Source organism: Diadema antillarum, unplaced genomic scaffold (assembly GCF_040938485.1).
Source record: "Diadema antillarum isolate AM-2024a unplaced genomic scaffold, OU_Dant_1.0 seq00002089_RagTag, whole genome shotgun sequence".
Lineage (NCBI taxonomy): Eukaryota > Metazoa > Echinodermata > Echinoidea > Diadematoida > Diadematidae > Diadema > Diadema antillarum.
In genome coordinates this window covers 1-10,428 of record NW_027272735.1, presented here as the reverse complement: position 1 = coordinate 10,428, position 10,428 = coordinate 1, and the positions used below count along the sequence as shown (strand labels likewise).

The 10,428-nt window shown below is 38.0% G+C and overlaps 1 long non-coding RNA gene across 1 annotated transcript; it reads right to left on the bottom strand.

Moving 5' to 3' along the window:
• Positions 1-5,349: 5,349 nt before the first annotated feature.
• LOC139713894 (uncharacterized) lies at positions 5,350-9,919 on the bottom strand. Its single transcript, XR_011709656.1, has 3 exons — positions 9,732-9,919; positions 7,230-7,333; positions 5,350-5,441 (listed from the first exon to the last, which is right to left on the bottom strand). It is a non-coding gene; the product is annotated as an uncharacterized lncRNA (long non-coding RNA).
• Between the last annotated feature and the right edge of the window lie 509 nt (positions 9,920-10,428).

Sequence of the window (10,428 nt, the reverse complement as noted above, 5' to 3'; positions counted from 1 at the left end):
CCATCATCAGATATCATCAGCACAATCATTATCATCCTCATATTCTTTATCATTATATTGTCATACTGTCATATTGCTAGGATGAAGATGACCACTCACTTGAGACCACCGATGCCTCCTCCTCCTCCTCCTCCACCGCCGGATGGGTCCATCTTCGTCTCCATCGTCATCGCCGCCATCACCACCGCCACCGCCACCACCATCATCGCCTCCTTCTTCATCACCATCTTCATCTCCTGCAACAATTTGAGCAGAAACATACTAACCTACTGCTGGAGGCATACATGTCAAAATAATGAGGCTGGGGGGCTAATATTCTGACTAGAATTTCCAGAGTTACCAGGGAATTTTTTAGGACAGTTTTAAAAGGGCAAGTTCACCTTCATACACATAAGGACTACCAGAATGCAGCAATATTAGCAGAACACATCAGTGAAAGTTGATAAAAACAAACAAACAAACAAAAATACTGCATGATAAAAGGCATGCTATCGAGGTCATTCAGAATTGGAGGCTTGGTTGATATCATGTTACGCATGAACTGGTTTTGCTTGTTTGTGAGCTGAACTATTCCACACAGGAGTGAAGTCACTTTCTGCTTGAAAGACTTCTCCCCCCCCCCCCCCCCCCAACACACACACATGCAAACACAAATCATGCAAATAAGAGCAATGGAAGTGGGAATTAGATACCGTATGAGTTTGTTATTAAACCTACAGTTGTATCCATCTGTCTGTTCTTTGGTTTGCCCAGTTACTTTTTGTTGAGTTTATTTGTAAAACAGCAATTCACATTCAAATAATACAATTTGACAGTGTATACGTGTAAACTATTTCCCAATTAAATCTGCATGTACTTTAAAGGGGATGGCTGGTAAAACTGATCAGTGGGAATCACTGGGAATGCTGGGGGATGATTGTTCTAATCCTTGTGGGATTCATTTAAGAGTACATTTTATATCTATTGTTGTGTGAAAATTATTTGCTTCAAAATTGTCTCATATCCTAGTAATGTACAGTTTAATCGCCCCATCACTGTACAGGCATGCTAACCTGGAAACATTAAACTGCACATTACTTGAATAGATGAGACCATTTCTGAAGCAAATAATTTTCACACAACAGATATATAATGCACTCTTAAATAAATCCCACCAGAATTGGAACGATCATCCTCCCGGCATTCCACTGATTCCCACTGATCAGTTACAAATTTTTGTACTAGCCATCCCTTTAACAGCAAACTTGTCAGGTTCGTTCACAAGGGTATCACAACACAACTGATTGAACACAATGATGTAACTTTTATTGCAAGCTATCCCATTTCTTTGTTCGGTCTTCTGTTACCCTTTTCATAGATTTAGAGGGTATGGTTTCAGAGATTTCATGGGTGTAACACCACCTTAAGACTGCCGTGCAATGACCCAATTTCTATATTCAACTCAAAGCAGACCAGTATGAACTGTGCTGGTAGTATCACATGTGTGTGAGTTGGGGGTGGGCGGATTTCTTCACAGTATAATGAAGTTGTGACACTTTAATGTCCAATTAAATGACACTCAACTTTGCTATCAATCCAAGTTTACTATCTCACTTCTAGAACATTAAAAAATACTTCAATTTAACAGCTTCTTTAAGTGTTTTACCTGCAGCTATAAATATATGTATAGAATAAATTATACACATAATTATGCACAGAGCAATTGGAGTGCACAGTTGACTTCCACGACTCCACTTCTCATGTAATCATTAAATGTGTCATACATTTTACATGACCTTTCCTTGCATTTTAATGAAGTTCACTGATCGATCTGGACCAGTGACCACAGACTGACCTTTCACCCACTCTAGGTCAGCACAGACGAACTATTTTTCAATCTATTCCTATCTACATGTATAGCACCAAGAAAGCATTATCATTGCACATGCCAAATAGAATATGTGGCTTAAAAATGAAATTCTATTAATTTGGTAACCTTTAATACTAACCTTTCACCTTTCACCTTGGAGCTGTACTTTCAAGCAGTGTACTGTTTCATTTTCAATATTTTACCTGGCATGTTCACTGGACAATTCTTGCTGAGTTATGATTTAAAGAAAATGTTCTTCTTTAAACTACATAGAATGAACTTTGACCTTGACTTACAACTACCATAGTGTTCATGCAAATACTGCTTTGTAACACTAACTCAAATTTTCATTCACACCTTGTATTTGCTCTCTCTTTACATTTACAACTGATTCTTATCCTTTGACATATATTCTCCTGTGTGTGAGTGACAAATTCATACGAGTCCATCTACCAATGAACTACGGCTGTATATTAGCAACATGCTACATTAGGGCCGCTTCATGCATGGAATGAAATTAATGCAGTTGGTATTCCACTCGCTATGGTTGGCAAAAAAGAACCATGCATACATTCATGCACATCCATGTTTCTTAAACAGATAAAGAAAAACATATATAAAGCTCGCTTCTGATAGTACACCTGTAGCAGCGTCAACGTGCAATGTGCCTAGTTTACAAGCACCAATAAATGTTTCTGATCTTTTTAATTCCAATTCAATTTTACTTGATGAACTGTTTCTTTATCAAAATATGTTTGAAAGTCTAGAGAAGCATGAAGTGAAGTTTTACTCTGCCGTAAAATATCAAGTGAAAAGAAAATGTCAATTCTATTGACTGGGTGGGCAACATTTTATGTTGCATTCACTTTGTATCATTTATTTTTGTTTGCTCTCACAATACAGAATTCAAGGGGTTGACATAACTCTATTTTGCCATTTACCATAGTGGGTTTAACTACAATTGCAATGTCCTTTGCTGAGCATCTGTTGACTCAGTCACTGAAGTAGTCACAGGAACATTTCAATATGAGCACTTGAGCTCACTAAAGCATCAACGTTCAATGTTATTCAAGACAGTGAACATTCGGGCAAAATGAAATATGAAGGCTAAACATCACTCGGGGGGGGGGGGGGGGGGGGGGGGGGGGGGGGACAGAAAGTACGCACAAGCTATGTAAGGTAGCAAAATGTCGGCTTGAATGATTGAGCATGGCATATGAATTAAAATACATGTCAGCATTAAATGTTGTGGGGGGGGGGTAGTAGGGGACAACGGAAATGATGCAGGATGGCATCCCTCGTTTGCTCCCTATCAACGCACCTCCACCATCCCCTGCATCCCCTCCACCAGCGGTCGCACCTCCTCCGCCGCTCCTCACCCCCAGGTGGGGGTGGCTCAGCTCCAGCTGGGGCATTGTACGTGATCTTGCAGAGGACCAAGGCCTGACACAAACATATGAAACAAAAGCATCTCATTAACTATAACCTGCAAAATTTAACAGTTATCATACTCAATACCAATAGTTAACAGCTGAATCATATACAAACAGAACTAAGTTAAATCGTAAATGATGATATATGAGGGATTCTTTTTTTTTCCCCAGTCACGGCAAGGAGTTGTTGTTTTTTTTCCTAACACGCAAGTGTACCTCTCATCTCTTCAACTCTGTATTGCAAAATTTATGACATATTGGCTTGTAAAATCATAATTGACAAGTATGCACTGTATTTATACTTTGTTTGTTGAAGCCACCATAAAGTCAATCTCTTCTGATATAAAATGATAGCAGTCTCATGTCTGTTTTTTCCCCTCTTTGATATTTGTGATCATAGTACTTTCACTTCTTTCTGAACATGTTTCTCACTATGAATAGTGATCTAAACGACCAGAGTCATTAAACATTATGAGGAGTAGATAATTCTTACATGGATTCGTATCTTCTGTTTTGTTTGCATACACTTGGAATCTCATTATTATTGTAAAGTAACGGTACTGCTGCCTTTCCAGCCTGAATTGTTGATTTAATATATGGCAGTAAAAAATGTCTGATGTGTTTGCTTTTCTCTGCACTCCAATACCTCGGGGACGAGACACTCGGCAGGCCCACAAATGATAGCAAGAGACTCAAGGCCCACAAGCGTCCTGCTACAGCATTCCTACTTGCATGAGCCCAGGACAGAGCATCCACTGTGCCCACACATGGGCCTGTGTGCCGTGGAGCAAGTCCGTATTACCGACGTGCTTAACCAGCCAACCGTTTCTTCCTTTCCATTCAATTCCCATCCCCTGTGTGTGAGATGGCAGGCAATTTCAATCACACTCATATGCTGTAGGTGCAAGCCCCAGAAAAACTACTGGTAGTACATTATGCACCATGAATACCTGTACACGTGATTAAAGGACAAGTCCACCTTCATATACATTTACATAAGGGATTGAGAGAATGCAGCAATATTAGTAGAACACATCAGTGACAGTTTGAGGAAAATGGACATCCCTTCGAAAGTTACGAATATTTCAAGTATCTGCGCAGTCACTGCTGGAAGAGAAGACTACTACAGTGTATGATGTCACATGCGTACAACTCTATAAGAAATAAAAGAAAATTTCACAAAACTTTACTTTTGAATAAAATGCACAGTTCTTCGACTCGCTACTGACATATGTTAAGGGTAATATTATTCCCCTGCCTTCTGAAAGAGGGAAGTCGAGTGTTCTTTTGTTATGTGAGAAAATGGAAATATGTTGAATTTCCTTTATTCTTTCTTTATATTGTTGTACTCATGAGACATCACAAGCTACAGCTGCATAGTAGTCTTTTCAACTTTTGAACGGATTGTCCGATTTTCCTCAAACTTCAATGATGTGTTCTACTAATATTGCTAGCATTCTCTCAAGCCTTATGTTTATGAAGGTGTACTTGTCCTTTAAGTTGCTAGACTTACTGGTTCCGGCCCGGTTTTATTTGTTTATTTGTTTTTGTTTTGTTGTTTGTTGTTGTTGTTGTTGGTGTTAATTGTTGTTGTTGATGTTGTTGTTGTTGGTGGTGGTGGTGGTGTTGGTGGTGGTGATGAAGATGGTGGTTGTGTTTTTGTGTTGGTAGTGTTGATGGTGGTTGTGGTGATGGCGGGTGATGGTGTCTTGTTTTGTTTTGTTTTATTTCGTTTTGTTTTATTTGTTTTGTTTTATTTTTTGTTTTGTTTTGTTTTGCGGGTTTTGTTTTGTGTGTTTGTTTGGTGGTTTTTTTTTTTTTTGGGGGGGGGGGGGGGAGGGAATGGGGATGAAGTTGCTAGACTGTTGTAAGTCAATTATAAGCCTACGAGTACTACGTTATCTTTGGCATTGCGTGCATTCTGTGTCTAAGAATATTGCGTATTCCCAACCATTTGGAATACAGTATCTGACTCATTTGATCGTCGATGGTATATAATTATCTATTGAAGTCCTAGTCCCGAGCGGGTTAAACAAGAGGGTGTTCTAACAAACTCACCAGTCCACGCTACCGTCCTGGACCACCAGTACAAGGCCTACAATTGACACCATGTAGGCAAAGCTGTCCCGCGTTAAAGGCCAGCATGACAAAACGATCACCTGTTACAAGAAGAGACGATACGGCATTGCAAGGATCACATCGAATATTTTTAGCGTCAGTGTGTAACCCTCACAGCAAAGATCTGTTAAATTTGTTTGTTTGTTTGCTTGCCTCTTTATTGCTGACTATTCCGCCGGAAAAGGCCTTCGGGAAACCATTTTTGTTTTCCAGCAAAGCTCCTGGTGTATTACATAATCATGTTTTCCAAGGACTAACACAATAAATTGAAGGTTAATTCGCATATATATATAATACGTATGTATATATGTATATAATGTATATATATATATATATATATTATATATACATATGACGAACAAATATTAAGAGAAATTGAAGCAAATCAGGACGCTAGGAAAACAAGATAATATTGTTGGATATAAATCAAAGAAGGGAGAGGGAGACCCAAGGCATCCGTAAATATGTCACACTATCTTTCGTTTTCATTTCCTTCTAAAAGTATGTGTGTGGGTGGGTTGGGGGGCAGAAAAACGAGAAAGGGAAAGGGAGAGAAAAGAGAGGGAGAGAGAGAAAATTGCATATGAAGAGGCAAAAATTCGCCTGTAAAAGTCCTCGAAATCACGTTTCTGCCGACCATAATATGATTATTTCTTCTACATCATCCAATTTTTACTGTTGATAATAAAAAATAAACAAATAAAACTCCTTCATTTATTTGAGCTCTTTGTTGCTCATTTCATTGTTGGTTTTGTCTGCAAAATTTTAAAAACCTTATACTTCCAAACTCTAGATGGAGTCCTGTTGACTGGCATCATTTTGAAGCTTAAAGCTCCTTGGCTTCATAAATTTGTTCATTTTTCATCAATTTCTTTTTTGATTTTGTGTAAGTATACAGTGAATCTAGACACTCTCTCATTTATCGATATAAAACTGTATTCAATTGTTTATCGGAACATTATGTTCTTCTAGAGAAGAATTTGTTATATAACTGTATAATTGTACTTTTTGATTTTGTTTTTCTCTTATGTTCCGGTCATTGTTGTACCCGTGCTCCCCTTCTCAATCTTAAACTCGTTTTTAACTGGGACCTACGCTCAACAAGGTCGCTTTTAAGTAGGTTCCTTCATATTTCTTTAGCATTCATTCACAGATTCCAAACTTAACAGATCGACCACTATGTTTTATATATTTGCAATGTTCTATGTATGTCATGTATTTCATTTAATTTTGTTATATTTGATGTAATTTTTCATCGAGAAATATGAAAATGAATTGAAATTGAAATTGAAATTATGTGAAACATGATTTCATTTCGTTTAAACTTCAGTCCATAATGTAAATACAACAAAGCATAAAGCATAATAGCGGAAATATGATTAGAAAAATACGAGACACTATTAAGCAAATAGATATGTAGTTCAATAGCTTTTCAATTTTACGGTTTAATTTTGATTTTCTCAAATAAAAAGCTTAACAGCGAAATCTAGAGATGCTAACTTAATGCAAACCAGATGATGATTTCTGCAATAGAATTATCCCAGTATCTTATAGGTTACAAATAAAATGAATAGTGCAGGCGATTAGTAGTAGCATAGGCTCAACTCTTACATTTTCTCTGATGGCTCGTTCGGGCCACTACTAGTATAATAAGCCTTTGAATTATGAATTATGGTGGCCCGAAATAAGAAAAGTAGCGGCCCAAAATAAAGAAAAAATATAAAACTTTACTTTAATTTGTAGCTGCCCGATCGGGTGGCCACCAAAATATAAGCTTTTATTTTAAGTTTCATGGCCCGCTAATGCCCTGGGCCTATCATAATGCTTACCTGTCCAGCAAGCACTCCGCAAAGCCCTATGACACAAAGCACGTTAAACACAGCTGAGCCGACAATTGTGCCAATGCCTATGTCGTTCCGAATGATGAATACGGCTGGTTTCGAGGGAAAGCGGAAAGGAAAATAAAACAATAGAATAAGCAAAAAACAAACAAGCGTGAGAGCTCCCCAGGGTCTTGACACAAACATTGTATAAGAAGCACAAATGGACAGTCACCAAAGGAACGCCTACCTGGTGTCGAGCCCATTATATACACATACAAAATGGTACAGGAAAGCTCCATCAGTTTGCGGGAGTCTTAATTTTACACAGTTATATCCCCAGGAAAAAAGATATGTCAATGTAATTTGTTGAAAATAGATTGCTGACTTCTGCCCACAGCTGCAGACAGTCAGTTTGAGTTGATTATATATATATATATATATATATATATATATATATATATATATATATATATATCTAAACAAGACTCCTGAAGAAGGCGTAGGACGCCGAAAATTTGAGTCGAATAAACTCATGCTTTATCAGCCAAAAATGCATTACCAGATTGTTATATATATATATATATATATATATATATATATATATACATATATATATTCTGTTTTCAACGAATTACATTGACATATTTTTTCCTAGGGATATAACTTTGTAAAGTTAAGACTCCCGCAAACCTCTGAATGGCTTGAATGGCTCTGCACATTTCTCATTCAAATAACGTCATTTTATAATGGAGCCTATATTGGCCTACCTGGGATGTGCGTAATATGTGTGTGTATATGAGTCCACATGACTTATTGTGTAATTGAGTATGGATGTGTTCCTGCACACTGTAAGCGTGTGAGTGTTGGGGGAGGGGTTCACTCGATGTCCGCCATTTGAATTGCCATGCAGTTTCTTCTCGGGAGATTACACTGTTAATCACTTTCAATAAGTATAAATGTGCAGATTGAGGTTTGCGCCTCACAATTAGTCCTGCGAAGCAAACGTCGTTCAGCCCACGAGGAAAACACACACACATACACACAAACACACACACGCACACACACACACACGCACACACACACACACACACACACACACACACACACACACACACACAACTACAATACCCATGCATAACAAACAACTCTGGGGCAGTATTGCTAATTGTATGAAACTCAACAACCTTTCCATCCCGGAGTTACAATAATGCAGGCATCATTGTCGATTTCAATGGGATATAGAATTACCACTTATGGAGCTAAGGTGTCTTAGTCGCTGCATGTTTAGGCCTATATTACTGCATGCTGTCCAGACACTATACATTTACCGGAGAGAATGAAGACAACACAAAGCAACTACAGGCAGACATCAACATGAATAACAAAATGTACCCAAATCAGACATAAATAACAGACCAAGCGTTAAAAAAAGAAATGATAATCCTCTTACACGTTACTTAACTCTTCGAAATGTCTTTTACAATTGGAGTGTATAATGGTGCATTTTTGCAACAACAATAGTACCGTACACGAAATGCACACACAATGGCATAATGGTACACACAACTGTCTTCTAAGGGCATTTTAAGCGTCGCAGGCACTTTCACAGTTTTGTCTTTGGTTTTGATTTGTTTAATTATGTTTTGCTTTGCTTTTTTGTCTTTATTTTGTCTTTTGTTTTCTTTTTGTTTGCTTTTTGTTGCGATGGTTTCCACGCTGTTTAGATCTGTTCGTTATAGGTTAAGGCAATAAACCACATCACAACATAACAATATCGTTATTATAACACATAATCTTCTTAGACAGCAGCGACATTTATGCTTAGAACCTCAAATTTTGGGATTGGTTGTAATGGTAATGCATACAGTAGCCGTGATAGAGCTCAGAAAACAACCAACCTTAACCGCAAATAATATGGTTTAAAGGTGTTGCATTAACTGCAGTAAATACAATTAATCATAATGATTACAAAGACTTTGTGAAATGTCCCCATGACCATATCCTTTCCAATCTTATTCGAGTGAATTTCCTTTTGGCGTCGTGTTATGATAGCAATGGGTTTTCTAGTTCCATTTGTGAAGAAACCTATTAGAATTGTACGAAGTAATAAAAAGAACGAAACAAGAGAGAAATATTTTGTTAACGACTTTGTAAGTAAATTTTGGAAAGTAGGCCCTACAATATCAACTACTACCCTTTGGGATCGTTGGACCCTCATCAAGTTTACTCTTCAGAATTCTGGCCATCAGTCAAAAACTCTGACACGGAAGGAACTTGTGATGCGTTTCTCAATCTTGGCTCGGCACTCTTAACCTTATCCTGTCAGTTCGCAAAGACTTATGAGATATCAAAGAGTTATGATATGTATAAAAATTTCTAAGCTACAAAGAGAGAGAGAGAGAGAGAGAGAGAGAGAGAGAGAGAGAGAGAGAGAGAGAGAGCTAGCTGTCCGGCTTCAGGTCAGGAGAAGGACAAACTTTTCTACGGATTGGTTCAACGATGCCTTACCAATGAGAGAGGAAAATAGTTCCGGCGAGGATCCACCTATCGCCATGAAGGTTGCGCCTGCAACGTCGTCAGACAGATTCAGTACTGAAGGAGCAAACAAAAACAAAACAAAACAAAAAACATGGGAAAAGGTCTGATCAGAAAAAAAATGGCACCATCAACGTCATGTTGCGTACGAAATTTCACAAGAGAGTCATGAGCTCGAACAACTGTTATAAAGTCATACTCATAATTCTATGGTGTTGGGTGCGGTTTAGTCGGTGAGTAAATAAAACTCCTGCTGGGATTCTAAGACAGCAGATTGTCGAAATTTCACACAAATACCACACACACACACACAAATACCACACACACACACACAAACACACACACACACACACACACACACACACAAAGATTTCAAGCAGAGATGTTTTCGAGTTTTGAAACGTACCGTTCGTTTTGTTTGTTTGGTTTTTTTTTTTTCAACAGGTATGGACTGCTTTTCGGGACATTATTGATATTGATTTATTTGATCTGAACTCTTTGCTACGACCTTTTGGACTGAGAGTCTAGAGATTATAGCGCAGAGTTGAGATCCCTCGGGGGCAATAATAATGCTCCGAACAAACGCAATCCATATCTGTTTTGTTATAACGCATAGGATTAAAGGAAAGTTTACGAAGTTTATATTATAGCGACTGCAATACATGCACTG